We start from the raw sequence: 24,167 nt of genomic DNA on the forward strand, positions 1-24,167 counted from the left end.
TTATACACAAATTGAAAAATAATATGTGTACTTGCCAGATCCAGGATTAGAACCTGGGATCCACGGTGCTATAGGCCGACGCTTAAGCCCCTTACCCAATAAAATAAAAACTTCATGTGCCACATTACAACTCATTATGTAATAATTGTTACAAAACTTGTCAACTGAATATGAAACGTGATTATGGAAGTAGTCTGACAAGTTAATGATATTTCCTGCCGGTTCATATGCTAACAGAATAGCTAATAAATAACTGACATGACAGTTGCGACATGGAAAAATAATATATTTTTTTTATTTTACTAAAATGTTCTTTAGTAAACAAATCAGTTTGCTTTAACATACAGCTATTGTTAATTTATTGTACATATTCATATTCTTGGTTTAATATTATCATCGTTCATTTAATTTACATTTATCCTTGATCGGAGGCTATCGTTTTATATTGCCATTTAATAGGTATACTAAAAATAAAGATTGTTAATTAAAAACAATACCTATAGCTAAATTAACTTAGGAATAAACACGAAAGACAATGCATATATTATTAGGTATATACATACATAGAAATTCCGTCACCACATTTCTGTCTTTCGTAGGTAAGTATAATAATTTTCGGTACCAACACAATTTTATTTCAAAAATAGACCATAGATAATATACGTAAGTAGATTTCACATTAATTCTACACATAAGCAAGTACACATTGTTTGCCTCCAATAACATAAAAATATATTTTTTTTGTATTTTTTGGTTAGTAATATTCTTGTGTCTTACTTTGTTACAATAAGTTAACCTTCTACACTGTTAAAAGGTGTTATGTTTTAACAGCCCCTCTTTTGGCTGTGTTAACTTTTAGAGCGAGATGGACAGTTTTGACAGTTTAGACGGGTAACGTATTGTAACTATTAACCGCCTCAATACATACATATGACAAAGTGATAATATTTATAACTTTAGCCGTCGATAGCCGCTTTGTGTATAGAATATACCCTGACGTACCTATATTTTTTTTTGAGAAACAGTGAATAAATAATATTAAAATAAAATACTTTTTATTTTACAAATTACATTGTAATAAATTTTAATGTCGAAAATAATCGCTAAAATATTGAAAATATTCTAGTTGTTCGTAATCACCAATCAACATTTAAATATTTTAACTGGGGGAAAAGTATCGATCTTTGTATCGTATTGGAAGAAAAATATCGCTCTAAAAGTATCGATTGATAACCCTAGCGGTAGAAATTATATAGTGTTGCCAGCCAAGCTGAGTAGGTATACCAAGCTGAGAAATACTCAATTAGTATTTAGGTTTATTGGCGATATCACATATTCTTGTGGTGTTTCAAAGAGCGGTAAAGCATAAAACCCCGTATTTGAAAAAAAAACAGAAAGTGTATGTTGTGTTATTTGATTATATGGTATATTTTTATTATTTCATGTTATTATAAAACATGGGTTATATAATCATCTTACAGTTTTGAAAATAGTTAACGCCATGTAAACCGAGCGATGATAATTTATTTTAAGAATCTTTAAAAAAAAATCATTGTATGTTTTGAAAGATTGAATAGAATATATACTTAAGTATTAATAAAACGTCTTTCTATATATATATATGAATAAAATCAGATAGCTCGCAGTGAAGTATTGCACTAAGAATCCGTGTCTAAAGCTGTGGATTGCAAGTTCAAATACTTTGACTGAATCAATTTGGCATGCTGTTTTTTACAGTGTGTGATTTGATATGTATCATGTAACCAATGGGTTGAGATATTTTATTACAAATATTATTCTTCTTTTAAATGAATATTTTACTTTATTTATTTATTTAAAAAAGACACATTAAGCGCATAATAAATTTATAATTCAAGACGTCCACAACATGACATTTAGAATAAAAAGTACAGGTAAATCTAATAAGTAGAGAAAAAACAAACCAAACAATAATTTTATAGCAAAATAAATAAAATTAAAAAAAAATTCAACAAAAATACAAATTAAACAATAAAATAGAATTTTAAAACAAAATACATATGGCATCGCTAAAAATGTCTACATCTATAGGGAGTGCATTAACCAGCAGCACTTCTTTCGCCTTTTATGGATGCCCAAATGCAGTACCTACATTATACTAACTGCTTTAGAGCAGAATGTTAATATATCTTATCATAATCGTAGCAGAGTGCTTTTTTCTGAAACTATCTGATTTTGGAAATAATCGCATTTCTTTTTCAATATAATATGTTTAATACAGATCAAGGACCCACTGCGTAAAGAGAATAGTTATTCTACAATTTTTCATAGAAAGGCTCCGCATTATGAGTGGAAATAATATGTGATTTACTTGTTTAAAACAAATCTTTCAAATAGATATAACAACTTGTTTGATATTATGTATTTTTTTAAGTATTGAATATATTTAATATTTCCATATAGCGACCAACGAACGTTAGTGAGAGAAGATATTCCAAACCCATATTGGTACCTACATAAAGCATATTATGATGATTTTTTCTAATGAAAAAATGATAAGAAGTAGGTATATATAGCATGTTAGACATAACTTAACATTAACAGCGAACCAATCGAATGCGTGACCCATTATAAATATTTATGAAATGAGAAAATGAGAAATGGGACCAGTCTTAGGAAATAAAAACTAGAATTGAGATCGCAAGGAGCGCCTTTCTCAAAATGAAACACCTCCTTAGTAATCGAGATCTTAACCTAGGTCTGACTGAGACTGCGTATGGTACGTTGTTATGTTCTCTCAAATCATTTCTATGGTATGTAAGTATGGACGCTAAACCAAGAGATGTCACGGAGACTTGATGCTTTCGAGATGTGGCTGTATAGGCGCATCCTCAAAATTTCTTGGACTGCCCGGGTGACAAATGTTGAAGTTCTCAATCGAATGGGAAAGGACCGAGAAGTTCTACGTAGTATCAAAACCAGGATACTACAGTTCCTCGGCCACATTATGAAAGGACAAAAATACAGCGTTCCCCAACTTGTCATTCGAGGAAAGATCAATGGGAAGCGTAGCAAAGGACGGCGCCGCATTTTGTGGCTTAAGAACCTTCGTGATTGGTACGAGTGCAGCTCCATTTAACTGTTCCGGGTAGCAGACGACAAAGATAAGATCGCCTTGATGGTGGCCGACCTCCGCTAGGGGATGGCACAACAAGAAGAAGAAAACATAACGTGAAAATACTACAAAAAACCACAATTGACAAAGACGCAGATAAGGGTACGTGGTGTGATAGCCAAATTGATAAAATGTCAAAGAACCGGACATGTCACTCAACGAGTATATAACTATTGAACATAATATTATGTAGTAATATAATAGTATCTGATTTCCAAGGGCACTGTGGCTATATGGCAACGAATAACTAGAGACCGAGAAGATAAAGCAGCTGGAGGAAGCCTTCATCCAGTAGTGAATCTCACCTAGCCGATGATGTAATTTTAATGATTTTATATATTTTTTAGTAGCAATTTGTCGCTCACTTATCAGGAATCATAATACATGTTAACAAATCAGCAGAGACTGAAAAGTTTTTGAACGCGGGTATTTTTGTTGAACTATTTTTTCTCTTTTACTTTCTCCCAAAAGTAAATACAACGCTGTAACTCAGTGATGGCAAACTATTGCCAAATCACTTAATTGCTCATTTGAAAATGTTAAAATTGATTCGTTTAAGTAGGTACCTAATTTGTTTAAAAATGTCGGTTGTGAAGATGAATAATTTCAATTCGGTATATAGTTTTATGTTTATAATAAATATGATAATGTGCAGAGGTTGCATGGTAGAAACTCCTCGTATTTAAAATAGGTAGAGAAAGGACAGATTATTCTGGCATTGCGGAAATGACGAAATTGGTTTGGAACAGTATTAGTATGACACTAACATTTGAAAGTAACGACACCAACACCTAAATGAGACGTCTATACTGCCAAAAGAATCTGAAACCATTCTAAAAACGGTTTTATTATTTTAGATATATAAATTGTTTTGTTGTTATATTAAATACATTATTTCCACCAATTCTTTTTATTTTAATAATATTTTCACATACCTATGTGTTGTCAGTCACTTTAATTGTGTTAACTGGACAACTCTTGATAGAAAAACATTATATTAATTGACATAAAACACAATAATATTATATAATATTAATACTACGTAATGTTAAAAGAATCAGGACCAGTTTTGTCCATTCAGCAGGACATTCTCATCAATTCAGAATATATAGTTTACCAGAAGAGACCGTTTCTGGCATTTTAAAGTACTTATTTTAATTTATATTTGGTTATCGTTTTCTTTTCGACATATCTTAGATAAGCGAATATAGCGGTGCTTAATAGATAGAAATAATAAATTACGAGATAAAAAGAACTTTTTATATACCATGTTTTTAAATTTTCTGTTGAATCATATAAACATGACAATCCTATGTTAGTATTAATAATTTAGGACAAATAAGGCAATTGTCAACAAATCATTGTTTTGCTATTTTGCAACAAACAAAGAAACAAATATAGAATACAAAAATGTCATTTTGACGTTTAATATTGATTTCCATAGTAACGCACGTCTATATTAATAATTTAGTTGCTAGGATCACCCCCTTAGTAACCACTGCTGGATACTGGCACTTACTGGATAAACAACCACCGGACAAACAAGAATACGAGCCAAGAAAAACGTGGTAAAATAAATTAATGAATTATAGTATAATTTATACTGTATGTATTAGGTTTTAATAATCAATTTAGACAATGTAAAAAGCATCTGAGTTTATAGTTATAATATTGAATGATAAGGTAATATATATTTAATGGTTTCGGATACCTGACATGTGCACCTCTCCATCCAATTACGCGATACAGTATCAAACGTGATTAAGTGAAAATACGCAGGTGTAAAATACCTAAAAAACATGAATAGCAAAATTTTCCTACGCATAACTAATGTAATAATAATTAGGTCATAGGTACAAAAAGTAATCGCAAATGAAAAAAATAATTTTAACCAACATTTTTATAGACTTGTAAATAGTTTTTTTTTTATATCTAGTTACCTACCTACACATAGGTAATAGTATAATATATAATATGTATGTATTAAATATTACATTTTATAACATAATATTCAATTCAGTATTGTTTTTATATTTTACTTACATACGAAACAGTTATAATAGATTATTTTTTGTGTATAACAGAAATATTAAACCGTTAATGTTATTTTTAATAAAAATTCATATCAAAAAAAGTATCAAAAATAGCGACACCAGATACCAACACAAATTTTGTCAGTAACAGCAAACCAATCGAACGTGTGACCCATTATAAACATTTAGGTACATGGGTCAATGAGAAATGGGACCAGTCTCAGGAAATAAAAATTAGAATTGAGATCGCAAGGAGCGCCTTTCTTAAAATGAGACACCTCCTTAGCAATTGAGATCTTAACCTAGGTCTGAGACTGCGTATGGTACGTTGTTATGTTCTCTCAATTCTTTTCAATAGTATGGAAGTATGGACGCTAAACCAAGAGATGCCACGGAGACTTGAAGCTTTCGAGATGTGACTGTATAGGCGCATCCTCAAAATTCCTTGGACTGATCGGGTGACAAATGTTGAAGTTCTCAATCGAATGGGGAAGGACCGAGAAGTTCTACGTAGTATCAGAACCAGGAAACTACAGTACCTCGGCCACATTATGAGAGGACAAAAATACAGCGTTCCCCAACTTGTCATTCGAGGAAAGATCAATGGGAAGCGTAGCAAAGGACGGCGCCGCATTTTGTGGCTTAAGAACCTCCGTGATTGGTACGAGTGCAGCTCCATTTAACTGTTTTGGGTAGCAGACGACAAAGATAAGATCGCCTTGATGGTGGCCGACCTCCGCTAGGGGATGGCACAATAAGAAGAAGAATAAAAATTGCTTAATTTGTTTGACGCTATTTATGGACGATCGCTTATTCCTAACGAATACTCTTATACAAACTTAAAATCACGTGAATCACCATATTTACCATTTCAGTGTTACTAGCAATGAAGAAAAATCACGTGATATTTATTTCGCTGTAGTTGCAATAATAATAACCCTGCTATATACCTAGTAGATAACCAGTTTTGAATACACTATTGATATTACTATTAGAAAATTGTTTCTTCTTTTGTTACAACTTATGCAATACAAGTGTTGCCAAACTAGCGATTAATAATATTTAATGAGATATACAGGTTGATTCAGAACTTAATTAATTAATTTTAATAATAATCTTAATTTTTCTTTTAATATAAATGGTGTCTATTTTAAACCCAGATAAGTACAAAATTATTCAATAATAATTGCTATAAAAAAGTTTATGTTTTTAAAGGTTAATGGTTGTATTGTTTTTTAAAATAAGAACTATTATGTCTTTATAATATATTGGCGGATGAATCTTTTGTTACAATAATATAATCAAAATAAAATTTGATAAATCGACATTTTATTTGTAACACTTTCATTAATCGATTTCTGTAAGACATTAAGTTTATTGAATGATTTCCGTATGCGTTTTCAGTGGATTTAGAGGTTTGGTTTGCAAATATTACTAATATTATTAGTAAATAGTAATAATACATATTGTTATGAGAAATTACACATTGAATATGTATCTATCTAGTACTTAGACTATAGATACATCTAGACGCCACGCCACCCATTGCATTGCTAAATGAAGCTGCGTGCCGTGCGTTTGGTTTGTGGGCGAGCGAACGCATTCGTATTCAAATGTTCGAGACCATAGACCATTTCGCTAGTGCGCGCCCAAAATGCTCGCACTAGACGCTCAGAATTAAAATATATTTTCTATTTTTTTAACGTTATATAGTATTTTTAAGCGGTCAAAACGCAACCATTAGGTCAAAATATTCATAATTTAAGTTATTTTAAAGAAACACGTCACTTGATATTAAAATATATGATAGTATACAAATAAATTATCACGAACATGTATCAACTTACCTATGATCTAGTAGTTGGACGTAGTATGTGGAGTTGTCGGTTTTTGAAAATAGACGCCACATTATTATTCGCTGCGTGAGATTCTTTTATCAATAAACAAGAAAATTCCAGCCCGTATTAATGTACTGCTTATGTTACTTATTTTTGTTATATTATTAGAGTTTTAATGTAATTTTTCATCTAAATAACAATGATTGATTGTATAAAAACACGCTTTTATTGCTTGTGTGGTTAGAGAATGAGGAAGATTGCCACAAAATAATCTAAAATATAAAATTACTTAAGGATAATTTAAGCATTTAGTAGTAACTTGTGTTTAATCTCCAACTGTCCTCTTAATTTTCAAGATCAACTCCTATCTGGAAAAGCAAACAAATGTGTTTCACGATCACTGTACTTGCATAACTACTCACTGCACATATTGTGTCTCGTGATAAACCCGTTTGAAGTCGGGTGTAGGGCGGGCGAATTGGATGGTAGATTATACTATATTATACCTATTTTATTAACTAAAATAATATACATTTATTATATTGTCCTACCAGAATAAATAAAAATAAATTGCAGACGTATTATAGTGCGTACTTAGAAACATAATCAAAGCCAATAAAAGAAGTTCACACTACAAATATTGAAGTTAATAATTAATTATGCAAGGATCTTTAATAACTTAGTAATGGTAAGGTATATTAAATTTGAAAGTACCGATATCACCTATGTATGTTGTAAGTTGCATACATTTTGTGTGATACTTGTTTTTTCTTTTCTTAATAAAAGTGTGTTATACTATTTTTGCAATCGTGTTGTACTTACCTATTTATAATGGTGCGTATTGCAAGACGCGGATGCTTTTGATTTAATTAGACTACAGTTGATTCGCATTTTAAAATCCAGCGCAACTTTACTCATCATTTATAATTTTACGAGAGCTTTGAAGGCATTTTTGAGTCATTGCTATATCGTTGACATTATTTTTAGTCACCCAATGTTATTTTCAACGAATTTAAAAATGAATGTCGATAAAATGAATTTATTAACGATATCAAAAATAGTGACTTTAATAGATTTATATTATTAACAGCAAAGTTAACGCGTGACCCTAGATAAAAATATGGGTCTATGAAAAATGGGGCTAGTCTCGAGAAATAAAAATAAAAAATAGACATATTATTTTTCTTAAAATGAAAAGCCTCCTTACTAATCGATGCTCGTTGATCTCGTCGATAACCGGATGTCGCTGTAGTCGCATATAGAAGACTTCTCAGTTACGTACTTGTCATGGCAGCAACGTATCAACTCTCTTTTTAGATGCGACTCCTTTTCTTCTTCGCAATATACCAAAAGTTTACTAATAATAATTTTAATATCACTCCTGATCGTTTTATATATATATTTATTATAAAAAGCATCAAATTACGTAAATTGATAGATCCGTACACAACGTAAGCGTAAAATGAAATGATACATTTCGGGGCGTTCCTCATTTGAAACGGAAATACGATTAATTGCATTGGAGGAGTTTGTTAATTCAAAGTAGACAAGAAGTTCTTGTTTGACAATAGATGTATAAACTCCTTGGATTGTCATGGTGACAAATGTTGACGTTCTCATGTGAATGAAAAAAGACTCGGAAATTATGTGTACATTTATAAACCCACAGTACATCGTATGTCTATATTATGGGAGAACAAAAGTAAAGCATTCTGCAGCTTGTTATCCAAGGAAAGATTAACGGTAATATATAAAAATTAAAATCGTCCCCATAGTGACGGACCTTTGATAGGTGGTTCGGGATGAATAAAATTTAGGTTTCTAGAATCATATATTTTTTTCCAAAAAACATTGTAGCGGAGACCGCCTAGTCAATCTTATTCAGCAGGTTCTCCATGTTGCATTTGATTCACATCATATTATAAACTGTCAAACTCACATGGGACGTGTCATACCCTTTCAGGTTCATCTTGCATATTGATACACCGAAACTTAGCTTAGTTCAAAGCCTTTCAAACAGCTAAAGAAAGTTTATGTCCTGCTTAATTTTATGTTGGATGATCCACTCTACAGTATTATATTATATATTCCTTAATGGGTGGCAAAACATCTTCTTTTGAAGTCATAGGCCACGGGTTTAATGAATCCAGAGAACATATAGGTTCAAGCATTCGTATTATATGCATGATCGTAAGATAGATTTCTAAGTTATGACTACAGATTACTATACTAGGAAAGTGTAGAAGACATAAAAAAAATGGACAGAAACGAAACCAAATGGAATAACGAAAAATAACATTATCAAAAAAAGTTATCACTAAAGACACGACAGTAGCAGGACGTATTCTAAAAACTCACATAAGAATAGTTGAAATAAGTAAGTAGGTACATAAAGTGAAATAAAAATTACTTGATTTTATTATTTGTATGTAATATAATGATATTATATATATATATATATATTTTTCAAATATATCAGGAAGCTATTATCTATTATTAAAAAAAATAATAACAGTCCTTCATATAAAACGTTTTTAAAATGGTGTAAATGCAAATAGTATTATTACATACACTAGCAGAATAATTGTTGTTCATATACTAAATTGATAGGACCTTCGATCATATTTTATGCGGCCAATTTATATTTTTAGATAGACCAGGAATTGGTAACATGCTATTTTTATTATTATCAAAGAGGTAATATAGCATTTTAAGCTCGGAAAATAGTCAAAGTTCGTTTAAAAGACGGCACATAATAATATTTATTTATAGTATTTTATAGTTATAATATTTATTATAACTTCATTATTTAAATATAGATTGGGAAAAAATAACACCAAATTATTAATCATCATGCACTTCAAGTTTGTGTCTATTTTATATTTAGACTTTGGCCCAAAATCTTTATCAAAACGTTTTTTGTGCCTCCTGTAAAATTTGATTAGTGTGGATTAGCTCCTTTTGCCTTTCCACAGTCGATATGTTATTATAAATAATACTGCACATATAAATTAATATGTTGTTTTTACGTACAATAATATATATCTATCTGAGTTTTATAAATATACTATAATACAAAAAAGTCAGTTTAAGGGTATATTTCGACTGCTTAATCTGTAAACCAGCTAACTCCATTTGGGAAAATTGTTCAGGAAAGAGAAAAAACATAATAATTTAATTAGCGAGCGGAATTTAACAATTCCAAAAATACACTTAATACAAAAAAATAAGCTGCATTGTGAATTAATACACTATTATAATTTTTGGCGATCCATTATATATTCTCTTTTTTAAATTCTATTTTATTGTTTAATTTGTATTTTTTTAAATTGTTGTTTTTTTATTTTATTTATTTTGTATAAAACTATTTTTTGCTTTGTTTTTTTTCTCTACCTTATTTTTTCTCTAACTGAATACTTGTAATTTTTATTCTAAATGTCATGTTGTGTTCGTCCTGAATTAATAATTTGTTGTGTACTACATGTGTCTTTTTAAATAAATATATACATGTAGCTGCCCTTTTATATATATATATAGACAATTGTTTATAAACAGGAGGAGTTGTCCCATTTACGATATTGGAAATTTGGTAAGTACCTGCAGTTGGCTGTTTTGTGTGAAAAACTATACCGTATTTATTTATATCGGTTTAGGAGTTTGAAAATTTGTGTAACCATAGAAAACATGCTTTATAACAAAATGCCGTCAAAATCTCATTTTTGGTGAAAAGTGCACTTGGCTGGTTTGCAGATTAAACAGTCGATTTATAATTAACACAGCTGTAATTACATAATTTACAAATCCTTTTTTATATATTATGTTGATACAATTAAATACCGATAAAATATAATCTTAATAGTATGCATAACAATTATTTCGTATAATTAAAATTCTACGCATTACTCAAAACTTAAAATATTGTGAAGTGCGTAATTCGGGATATTGCATCATGTCATTTATGTATATTACGTTTTTTAGAGGGTAACCTTAGAAATGTTTTACAGAAACATGTTTTCAATGCATATGCCTACTATACTTTCGAACAGTCTTTCTCAAACAAACTACAAGAGTATTTTTCTCATGTAAAAATGTTATGAACGGAAACATAAAAAAGAAAGGTGTCGAAATGGAATTCGCACTATTTATTTAAATGGAAAACTAACCAACTTTTTTTGTAGAGAAATCTGGATCGGACGAAGAAAATTTTAAAAATATATATTTCTCTCCCTTAATACTTTTAACATACTAATTTTCAAAAATCAAACTACGTTGAAAAAAATAAGGGAGATGCTGCCGAACAAAAACTTCTTGTCCACGAGTTAAAACTGTGAATTAACAATCCCCCCAGTGCAGCTACTCACACTTCAGTTTTCAAATGAGAAACGCCCCCAAATTTATCATTTCAATTTACGCTCCCGTGGTGTACGGATCTGTAAATTTATGTAATTTGTAGCTTTTTACAATGAAAATATCTAAAACAATCAGGAGTGATGTTCAAATCATTATTAGTAAACTTTTGGCTTATTGCAAAGAAGAAAAGGAGTAGCATCTAAAAATAGAGCCGATACATTATTTAAACACGCCTCGTCACTAGAAGTCTTCTACATGCGATTCCTGGTTGTCAGGCAATAGTATAGGACACTAATTTACAAGAGAGCAAAAAGGATAATAAGTTTAGAAAAAAATGTATAGGAACTCTAATATTTCTGTACCTATGAAATTTACTAAACTCGTTTATGTATATCTGTATTATGGTTAATTTGGCATATTCAACTCCCTTAATACAATCACTGCTGAAGTTTTAATTACATTTTAATTACCACATTTAAATAACACGTTAATTATATCGAATGGCCAACTGCTCCAAGCCGCGCCTGTCGCGGTGTTAGCACTAAATGAGTAAGAAACTTATCCCCGTTTTCCGTTTGCATACAAAAAATCTCCTAATCAAAAAAGGGTGATAAATTACAGTTTTAGGGTGGCGACGAAGCACCCCGTTTATACTTTTAATTAGACAAATCACACTTACTTACTGTTTCGGATAGAATAGTTGCCTATCTCTGATCTAGACAAAATAAAATACAAGTATTATATTATTATCGTTGATTGTGACACTAGCTATCATACCTAATTGGCGATATAATTATAATAATATTGATATTATAAAATAAAAAAATGTATATAATAACAAAATGCTTGTTTTATTACTTGTTTAAGAAGGAGCAACACGCAAAGTAAAATTATTACGCCGAGAAGAATTGAATACAAATCACTTTATATTAATTTATTCAAAACAATCTTTGCACCTGATAAAATATGTAAATAAAATATTAATTACTATGTTGTCTTGTTTTATATTGATTAAAATAAAAGACCAGGATTCTCTTATAATCTGTTTGTTTATCATAATGATATTATTATAATATGATTATACTATAAAAAAGAGTTGCTTCTGTTGAATTCGAGCGAAAGAATTTATAAGCTCTTATAATAAAATTGAAGAGTCATTCTCAAATGATTGCTTTTTGACCAGAGTTTTGACAATTTCCATGGTAAGTAGCCAAGCACAAAATACAGTTTTTTTTAAATCTTTATCCGTCTGTTTGTTTCACTATTACTAAAAAAACTACTGAACTTATATTGAAGAAACTTGCTTATTTTATGAACTATATTATTGGTGACAATTGATTAGAGTTTCATTTTATTATTTTAAAAGGTTGCGATGTTACAGAAATAAACTAGTCGTAATTCATTGTTTTGTAATTATTATGTCTTATTGTGAGCGCGGCTCAAAATCAGTAATTACGAGTATTTGAGTTGCCCCATCTCCACCCGCCATGTATATGCAGTTGCGGTTTGTGCCCGGCTGCCTTCCATGATGCTATAAATGTGTCAGAATGAAAAGATTTTAGTTCCATACTTCCTTGTCCCGAAGCGATGCTGCACGGGACTGATGTAGCAACCATGCACCTTAGTGCTTAAATAAAGAGTTTTAGAAAATAAAAAGAATCTTGACTTGCTCTGTCATCATTTTTCTTTAATGACATGAAGTGTCCTCTGTACCCGTGTACTAAAACTCAAACAGAGGAGTCAGGAGTTGAAAGTGATGAATCTAAGGAGGGATCGGAATTATTCCGTCCTTTATATGGCGCAGCAAATTTTTCAAATGCCTCAAAGTTGGCCTTGGCTGATATCAAGTCGGCGTGGCCAATCGAACCCGTGTGTGGACGGACCCTAGCAAACAGCTCCACTCGGTCGAATCCCATCAACGGGCAGTCCCAGAGGTCATGTTCAGCGTCTTGATGGCTGTGAATTCACCATGACCAGTCAGGAACTGACTTACCCAGTGTGTTAGTCTTGTTGCCTTCAAGTGCCTAAACCCACCACTAAAGATGTAGATGGTTCAATTGGTGAAGAAATGGACGTGGGTTTGAGTCTCGCCCAGCGATATATTCAAAGATTTTTGGTAGTAGGTACCTATAGATGTTTTAGAATCATGTGTAAGACAAAAACATCTTCATATTTTGAATTAAGTGCCATTGTACATGATATATAAATATGTAAGAAAGTGTAATAAAATGGTAAAACATATTTTTACAATGATAATCTATTGTGAATAATATTAGTCAGTGTTGAAATAAATACATTACATTTGTCGAATCCGTTTTTGGATCCGTTTATGGCTTATGTTAAATTTTTGTTTTCAATGTTAGTTAAAATAAGTACCTACTTAGTATTGTATTTGACATTGAGAGCATAATGCATTACAATATAAAACAGAAACATGCGACGTATTGTGTTGGAAGGTGCCATCTTTAAATAGCTTGAGAATCTTGGAAACATTTTTACGTTCATTTTGTTAGCTACACTGAACAGTGAATGTTGCCTCTTTACAGTTTACACTATCGAAGTGTTAAGTGTGCCAAGTTTTGACTTCATTGATGTTTGTCATTAGTGTTTTGGAACAAAACAATTACAATTGTCGTGGTTCAACACTTCTTTTAAAAGCCCTGCGCACATTACATGACGCAAGTTAGTGTGACTATGAATTTGATCCAATGTGTAAAGCTTTCATTAGTAGGCATTATAATCAAGCCCACAAAATAGATGATTAAGATAAAAATAAAAAACCAGTCGCCATACAAAAATAGTTTAAACGGAATTTTGTTGAGGACCATAAATTGCTTGAAGACTCCGGAATGTCCTTAATGCGTGTTTCGGGTATGTGACAAAATTTAATGCATACAGAAGTAGATAATCATTGAAAATAATAACGTGTTTAAGTTTATTCCATATTTCACGACACTCTAGAATTTTTTTTTTACTACCATCTCCAAAAAATAACGAACTTCCCCATTATTTTTGGATTCCCCACAAGTAATAATAGAGGACTCGCATGTCTAATATTAAGACCTCATAATAGACATTCGTTTTTTAAAACGTTATAAAAAACAGGTAATCGGTTTATATAAAAACAAAAAAACACTTACAAAAAAACTTATAAATAAAAAAATCTCTAAAAAAAAAGTGTATTTTTGATTTAATTTATTGTAATTTCCTCCCTGTTAAAAATATTATAAGTCAGTTACGACATGTCCATGTTATCTATCTATCGCATTTTTTTTATTTCGACCATGTCAGATCCTAATACGATTATATGGGCCTCCACAGGGTAGAGGTTTGTATTGACAGATTTTTGTTTTTACGAAAAATGGATGACAGCCACTTGCTCAACCTATTAGGTCTATACTCTGACTCATACACAAATTGAAAAACAATATGTGTACTTGCCAGTCCCAGGATTCGAACCTGGGATCCACGACACTATAAGTCGGCGCTTAAGCCACGCGGCCATCGTAGGTGTCACTTAATATCGTGTGCTAATAATTATTCTGAGTCTGCAAGCGCTTACACAAAGATATGGGTGTGGATGGAGTATCCAGAAAAGAATATTATATGTGAATTGAATATCACTAAATGACATCTTATTAAAACATATATGTGGTGACGTGATGTGCGGGTAAAAGGCAACGCACCTATATCAATTCGTTGTCGATCGTGCGGGTTTAGTTGGAGTTAATAATAAAATTGAATAATGAGTAGTTAAGCTGGTGATCAGTTAGTAACAGTGGGCTGGTGAGGTGAGATACGTGTTGTGGAGCTTGTGTCTAGATCAGTGGTTCTCACGTGAAATTAAACTGTGGCCGACATTTCTATGGAAACGTCTAGTGGCCGCACCAAATTTCACCTTTGTTGTGATTGAAAAAATTAAAGTTAATCTATATTTACTACAAATATGGATCAATTTATTTATAAACAAGTCCATTGATTAAAAGACATTTGAAAATTTTAATACATATATTTATTTAAAAAAAAAAAAATGGAAATTCCTCAATAAGTTTTTCCAATGCGAGCCGCGTGGTTGCTTCTTACATCTGTCAACTGGCTTCGATATATTTTGTTTTTATGAAGTGCATTACACTGAATGATCTTTCACAGTGCACAGTAGTAGGAAAAATCGACAATATTAACCCAATGCTTACGGGCCCTTTTGATTATTTTTTTAATTAACACAATTATTTTAAATTTAATAAATATATATATATATAAATTTTAAAAATTTGCATTTGAAACACAATTTTGTGCGGCCCGTAAGCATTGGGTTAATAAAGCAATTGTTGCCAATTCTTTGAATTGAATTTATTCTCATTAATAAATAACGCATTGACTGATGACTAGATAATTACTTTTTAATAACCATATTTAAATATCATGCTAATTATATCGAATGGCCACCTGATCGTTACGCGCTAGGTGCGTCTTTAGCGTCCAGTGACTTAACGGACTATTTCACACATGATCTCATCACAAAAACACACTATGGATCATTTGGGCATGGATTGAAATTTAAGACAACGTCATGTGTATTCAACCAATTTTTGAAATATTATTCTGTAAAGCGCTGGTGGGCGCACATGAGAACCACTGGTCTAGATCCTTCCAGAGTCTATTTCGTCATTCTGTATAACCGTCTTTAACGCGGACGACGTAGTCGCCTATCGTTAACTGCAAAAAAAACTATTTACCTAGTGTTGATTTTAAATATAAAAACTCATTAAAAGAAGCTGGATAATTTTTTTCTTCGCATTTAAAAAAATATTTAATTGAAATGTTACAAAAACCAAGACAGATGCTCATTTAAGACAAATTAGACATTTCAAGGGAGACGCTTCAGTATATTAAAGTGGTTAGAGTTATCTAATAGAATTATAATTATGGTTATAACTTTTTGTATCAATACATGATAAATAATAAAAAAAACGTATATATAATTGAGGTCTATATAAAGAGTTATGGAGACCCTATGCATAACTAACTACTTAGTTAGAAGCAAGGGTATTGAGCAACCAGACTCGCATTTTGTTCACATGTAAGTATTATCGTGATTTGAGTGCTAACATATATTTTAAAATTATTTTTATTGCGAATACAAGATGAAAAATATAAAAGAAATACGCGAATATTTTTGTTGTATACTTTGTATGTAAAAAATATGATAAATTTAGATTATTATATGATATTATTTATACCGGCAATTGTTCAGTAGCGCTCAATTAATATGAATTGCCGAGATAACTTTTTGTTCTTGCAATGCTAAAATATTCAACGGGTTGAATACTTAAACAAGAAAAAAGTTTACATCTAGGAAAGACCAATAATGTTGTCCACGTTAAATGATCATTGATTGATAAATGATGTTACTAGTATTAACAAATTAATTCATTCATAATTTGGAACCATAGAGGTATTAAATAAAAAGAGGGGCAAGGGATCGGCTTTCTCTTACAACGAATGAAGCAAGCCAACAATAGCCGACAACTTACGATATATAGCCATGCGATAAAAAAAATGCAGTGGATCGCGGAGTATAAAATTTACTTTGGTCATTATAACGTACCGTTACGTTATAATGTTACGTACGTTAACGTGAAAATTTTGCCGCAAATTGATTACCAGCCTGCCTCACCATACTTTTTCACCATACTTGCCTGCTTCACCATACTTTCATATAACCTGCCGCCCCTAGTTTGGAACATACTGCAATTAGAAAAATAAAATTACTCAGTAGTTACAAATATTTTTGACGTTTGAATTTTATGAATGAAATGGGTAAATGTCAATTGTCATTTACAACGAATCGATACATCAAAGGATTGACCTATTTTGGGTTAAAGCTGTTTCCTCATGTCAGGCTCACCAGGCACCAATAGCGAGGGCTGTGCGGCTGGCTAATACACTCCCTAGAGATGTAGACATTTTTAGCGATGCAATATGTATTTTGTTTTTAATGTTTTTTTTTTTTTTTTTTTAAATTAATGTTGTTTTTTATTTTATTTCTTTTCTATAAAATAATTTTTAACTTTGTTTTTTTCTCTACTAAATTGATTTACCTGTACTTTTTATTCTGAATGTCATGTTGAATTATTGTCATGTGCCCAATGTGTCTTTTGTAAATAATAATGTAATAAATAATAAGATCATATTATGTGCCTCCACAGAGTGGAGGTTTGTATTAACAGAGTTTGTTTTTACGAGAAATAGATATCAGCCACTTGCTCAACCTTTTAGGTCCAAACTCTGACTCATACACAGATTGAAAAACAATATGTGTATTTGTCAGACCCAGGATTCGAACATGGGACCCACAAAGCTGTAGGCCAACGCCTAAGCCGCGCGGCCATCGTGGAGGAATTCGTAATTTTTACCATATTATTATTTATTTCTCATATAATTCGTTTAGGGAGTATATAATGATTATGCATGTGATAAAGTTTCGTAAACGTCGACTGACTGACTACGAAAATACCCATGACTTGACGAGTTGGCGATTTGTTGCACTTGATGCATTTTTTGTGAAAATTGTGGAATATTACTGTCATCACCATGATAATTATAGGCGGAAAAATGGTTTAATAATGGAAAAATTCAACAGAACAAACTAGATACTTACTTATTTAATTTGTCAACTCATTTAACACTAATAAAATATTGTTTTCACATATGACTTCACATTCTGTGGGGGGTCTGATATAATGTGATGATTTGCGACAACGGGGGAGGGAGGTTACAGAAAGTGTGACGTCACAAAGTAAACAAAAAATATAAAAGAATCTGAAAACACAATCGGTGATTTAAGGATGAATATTAAAAAAAAATAGCTTCTGTTTTTTAACGTTTAGTATCCCCCCGGATGTCAAAAATATGACGTAATATAGGAAGGGGTGTAAAAGGTTATATGACGAAATGTGACAATTACCCAAAATCGTGTGACGTCATAATATTTGGACGTGCCATATTTCATCATTTAGGTGAATATTCTCATAAATAAATTTCTCAGTGTTTAATTTACTATTCGAAAGTTACTACGATGTGATATTATGTACCTAATGATAAATTTCCTTCAACGTGATATTGTAAATTTTTTAAGTTAAATATTGATTATTTTATTGAACATTCTCGTATATAATATATCAGAATTCAAATAGGCTATATTGTTTATGGTACATAGAAATAAAGTGATCACAGTGGGTCTATTCTATGCTTATCGACCGCTAAAGTGATAAAGTGAAAAATATTATCAAACTTAGGGTAGGTTTGTATCAAAATATTAGCACTTATTGTAACAATTACACGAAGCCGGTTTTTATTGTTGCAATAAGTGCTATATTTTAACAGCACCTATCTTGCTGCTGTTAAAATATCGCACTTATTGCAACAATAAAAACCAGCTTCGTGTAATTGTTACAATAAGTGCTAATATTTTGATACAAACCTACCCTAAGTTTGATACTATTTATCAATTTAGTGTTCGATAAGTATAGAATAGACCCACTGATCACTATAACTATTTTTTTTACTGTTAATAAATACTTGATGAAAAAACAAGGTAGGTATTATAAAAAAATAAACACTACAACAATACGGAATGATTACGCATAAAATGGAATTCTATCAAGAAAATGAGACTCAATTAAAGAATGTTATAATTCATTTGTTGTACGGACATTTTTAACTGAACATTTCATTAGGATGAAACTGGTATTGGGTTATAAATAATAACAAGACAAAAAGAACTTTTTATATACCACGTTTTTTAATTTTCTGTTGAATCATAAATAAACTTGACAATTCTATGTATTAATAATTTAGGACACATAAGCCAATTGTCAACAAATCATTTTTTTGCTATTTTGTAACAAACAAATATAGAATACTGAAATGTAATTTTGATTTCCATAGTAACGCACGTATATATTAATAATTTAGTTGCTAGGACCACCCCCTTTGCAACCAATAATAGTGGATTGGATTACGGATTTCTTCCGAAATAACTTTTCATACAAAACAGAATTCAATTCTACTTAAAGATGGCTAAAAGTATTAAAATAATGCATTGGCATCGTGTTCTGATATATTCTAAAATTTTCAAATGTCTATATAGTCGGGAAGTTAGTTAAAAATCGATTGCAAGATATATACTGGATAAACAACCACCGGACAAACAAGAATACGAGCTAAGAAAAACGTGGTAATAAAAATTAACTATAGAAAAGGTACACAAAATGAATTATAACTTGTGTTATAATAATTAATTTAGACGCATAATAAACACAGTGATATTAACAAAAAAATGGTATCTTTGTATATATCCTCCAGTATAAGTTGTCCACTGAGTGAGGACGCCACTTGCCAATATTTGACATACAATGTAATACTTTTTATACTGCGATGAGCTTAGTTCTAAATTATTAAAACACCGGATAATTTATGATGGTATATCTATATTAAATTTTAAATGTATATTATATTCGTCAGATAGATGGTAATAATATAATCGACTTTAATTCGTAAATCGATCGAGCATCAAGTAAGTGTTCGATTAAAGTGATTTAAAATTGAGCGTCGTTATGCACAAAGCAGCCAGGCCACAATTTTGAAAAAAAAATGAGTTATTGTGATTTCCATAATTTCACACGTTTGTTTTACATTCTGCGCAAATCAGATAAAGCTACTGTTATACAAAAATCTCATATAAATGCGTTTTAAAGATTTTGCAAATCGCAGAATATGATATTTTCGATCTGCATAAAGCAACCAAGCTGCTGTCATACAAATATAAATGTGTTCTAAAAATATGCCATATTCAATCTCGATGTACTAACCTAATTATTAAAACCCTGATGACTGTAAGGTGTGTTTTTCTACATTCAATTAATAAACATTATTTTCTCAATTACATTATATGTTTTTCATTTTGTTATATTTATTATATATTAAATATAATATAATATATAAATTTTTCATGTAAAAATTAGTGCCTAAAACAGCTAAATATTAATGTATAATTTACAAGTTTTTCGAATTATTTTCAGAATTTTAGAAATACTTGAATAGCTTAGGTTTTTTTTTAAAAAAATAGATGCAAAAATAACGATTTTTCTTACAAAAATCAGAGTTAGCTGCATTCAAGAATGAACATTCTAAAAAAGCCGTTATGCACAAAACAGTCTGCACTGATAAAACGCCAAAATTTCATAGATTTTATTCTTTTATCTCTTTATAAGTTACACAAAATCTTATATATATAATATCTATCATTCAAAAGGTATAAACAGTACACAAAGGCTTTGTGGATTTAAAAAAACACATTTTACATAAAAGTGCTTCTATCTCTCTTTGAGGTTTGTGTGGACTGGCTGCTTTGCGCATAACTACGCTCGATTATGATCGATTGAAAATATTATTGATAATTTTAAATTCATATCATTAAACCAAAATAATATAATATAAAGGTTTTTGCTTAACTAATCATTTAACTAATCATTAACTACACATTTTTTTGTATATTTTCAATTTATATGATAGATTTATGGTAATATTGAATCGTTCATCTTGAAACGGTATTTTGTTTCAACTTGCACCTTCGCCTCGACTACAACTCACCTGGTCGCCAATTAACAACACTTCTTATATCTCTCTCCTGCCAACGTTGAATAGGCTTGCCTCGCACTTCGGTTGTAATCCAAACCGCCTCAGTTTCGAACCGGGCGTCTTGCAGTGCGGTAGACAGCCGTTCATTATTTTTAATATTTTATTTTTTTGACCAGTATTACAATAATAATACTTTTATTCATATCGGCTCGCGTGTTTAATACGTTCGATCAGAAATACTTTGACGTTGTTAAAAAACTAGTGTTTTTAAACACACACTGTGAGTTTAAAAAAAATCATTAAAAATTAATTATTCGATAGTCGATTAATTAGTATTTACAATCGTTCTGCAAAGTGAAACTTATTTTAATGTTTATCAACGGAGATATTGCTGGCTACATATTTTGCCAAGAATTTAATTACAAAAGGAGGAGGCACAGTATAACATACAGGAAAATTAGAAAAAATATTAATACAATAATTAAAAATATTAAAATATATCAGATATCTATCTATTACCAGTCAATATGACAATATTAAATAATATATTCAAGTAATAAAAATAATTTAATAATCCATTATTAATTTAAAAAAATATAAAATTATTAACCAATAATGACGATGACAATTTTGAATAACCAAAAAAATAATTTATATATTATGTAAATTATGTGTAAAATGTTAACTAGTTTTGATTAAGTACATATTGTATTTTAAAAAAAGTCATATAATTAAGTGAGATGTGAGGTTTATAATTTTATTATGGTTTATGTAAAGATTGACTTTTGGACTAAACTTTCACACATACGTAAGCGGCCATAGTTTTAAAAGTTAATCAAGGAATGTGGTGGAGGGGGGGGGGAGAAATTTGCGTGAGGCAAAAGCATAATTCAATAACAAAGAGTGTACATTTAGATTTTTTTTTTATAATACGATAATTTTTAATCGCAAATAATTGATCAATCTGACGCCATTTTGTTTACGATCGTATCGGCAAACTGTCAAAATTCAAAAATCGAACGTTCTTTGTTTATTTTTCACAAGAGTCAAATTGAGCATTTAAAAATATATTCAATCAGAGTTCTATTGCATTATTTGTAGTTGATAATTAACTTTAAAATATGCACAAGTAACTGTTTTTGTCATATATTTTTAAATAATAATTAATACTATGTGCCAACAATCAAATTAACGTAATAATTCTGAAATCGAATTTGAAGTAGGTTTCAGAAGTCATTATTACTCAACAATAAGACGTTAGAGATAATAATAGTAATAACTTGTAAGCATCATAACCTTGGATCAATCCACCGATAGATTAAGGCGTCTCTAAGCTGATTAAATCCTTTTTATCATGTGCATTACATTGCCACGTACTGTTGCATATTTTACGTTAGATTTTGTACTTCTCGGGTACAACCAAATGACTAGAATCAAGTCATTAAATGTATCCAGCGATTATCTTTCCAGTTACATTGAAAGATTTAGTACATTTAAACTCTGTTACATCGCATAGATACCCTTGTTAATTTTAATCTAACTATTCAGTTTTTCCCAAACGCGTTATACCTAGCATGCTCCTTTCCATGCCATGTTGCGTTGCTCTAACTTTATGAACATTAACTTCTGGTTACAGTTCATGTTTTGCATACATAATATGTAATTACGAAGAATTCATATTGGTTGTAAACTCTATGATGCTCTACCAGTGGCGAGGAGTGGAGGTAGGCTATTAAGATTCGACATAAATAGTGCACGTTACACTTTGTCAGCCATACTTATTTGTTTTCATTGAACTAAGAATACAATTTGCAAATGATGCTGGTTAGTTTTTAAAATTCAATTAAATCCTGCGTAAACCAAACCATAATATTTTAGGTATGCCCATGAGTGGTCGACTCAAAATAGTGCACACTTTTTCAGTTATACTTATTTATTTTCGTTGAATTAATAATACATATTACAGAGGGTGTCGGTAAGTTTTTTTTTTAAATGCATTAAGCCCTGAAGAACCAAACCATAATCGTTGAAAAATATTCTACTTCATAGCATAATTTTTGTTATTTTATAGATAAACGCATATTTTTTTACTGTTATATACTATGGCTTGGATTATTAATGTTTAATTGAATTTTAAAAACTAACAAACACTATCTACACGTTGTAGTATTACTTCAATGAAAACAAATACCTTTGACTGACAAAGTTTAGTATGCAATATTTATGCCGGATCATAATAGCCTACCTCCACCCCTCCACCCCTCGCCAATCTGACTACTCAATGACTTTTGTCTATTGTATACTTATAGTTTTATCTTTTGCTTTGGATTTTGTTCATTGAGCAATGGTATTTTAAGCAATGCATATTATTAGTATGAAATACAGTAGGTATTGAAATTTAGTAGTCTAAAAAAATGTATAATAATTTATATTACAATATAATTATGGTATTTTATTTTTGCAATAGGGACCTACGACTTTTTGACAAAAAAAACTTGTTTTCAACAGAAAATAAATTAACATAGCAGCCGACCTCTTATAGACGAATACTTTAATTAGCATGATTTTTATGTCTATTGACGTAAGCAGAGGAAAATATTCGAAAAAAACCTGCAGCAGAAAACTTGCTAACGGAGCGTTTGAAGCCATAAAACATTGCCCTTGAATTAAAAAAATACGAAAATATATTTTCAATGAATAGATTTGACTACCACTTTGTGGTTTCCCAAGATCAATTTAGAAACTGAAAATTCGTTTAGTATTTTTCAAATTGTCTTCTTTCTGTGCCATATCCATTATCAGGGGTCGGTAATAATTTTGGCAATTTTTCACTTCTATAAATAGAGATGGAGTGCTGACCTCAAACCAATCTCTTAAATTCTTGAGCTAGGACGTTTGTTTTCTTCCAGAATCTTGTTTACCAATAATCTTACCTTGAATGATAACATTCAAAAGTTGATCATTTGCATATCAAAAAAATAACGTACTTCACTACATGTAAGTGTTTCGTTCTTTAATAAAAACAATAACAAATATTGTGTTGATATTCAGAAAATAATCTCAGAAATGAGTCCGAAACGTTAAGTAAGGAAAGCGAAGAAAAGAACGGCCCTTATAATTATTATTATAGGCTGCTCATTCTTGGTTCTA

At 30.6% G+C, this 24,167-nt stretch overlaps 1 protein-coding gene across 2 annotated transcripts in view; it reads left to right on the plus strand.

The window, feature by feature from the left end:
- Positions 1–24,167, plus strand: part of LOC147065091 (scavenger receptor class B member 1-like) — a 178,637-nt gene that overhangs the window by 13,007 nt on the left and 141,463 nt on the right. Inside the window, exon 1 of one of the 2 annotated variants that reach the window (XM_085956482.1) lies at positions 21,121–21,297. The exons of the other annotated variant lie outside the window; for it this stretch is intronic. The gene's annotated coding sequence lies outside the window, so the exon portion shown is untranslated. Of the gene's footprint in view, positions 1–21,120; positions 21,298–24,167 lie in introns of those variants that run through there. 2 annotated transcript variants of the gene reach the window in all.

Source organism: Rhyacophila brunnea, unplaced genomic scaffold (genome assembly GCF_057557595.1).
Source record: "Rhyacophila brunnea isolate RB1 unplaced genomic scaffold, BYU_Rbru_1.0 scaffold_6, whole genome shotgun sequence".
NCBI classification, from domain to species: Eukaryota; Metazoa; Arthropoda; class Insecta; order Trichoptera; family Rhyacophilidae; genus Rhyacophila; species Rhyacophila brunnea.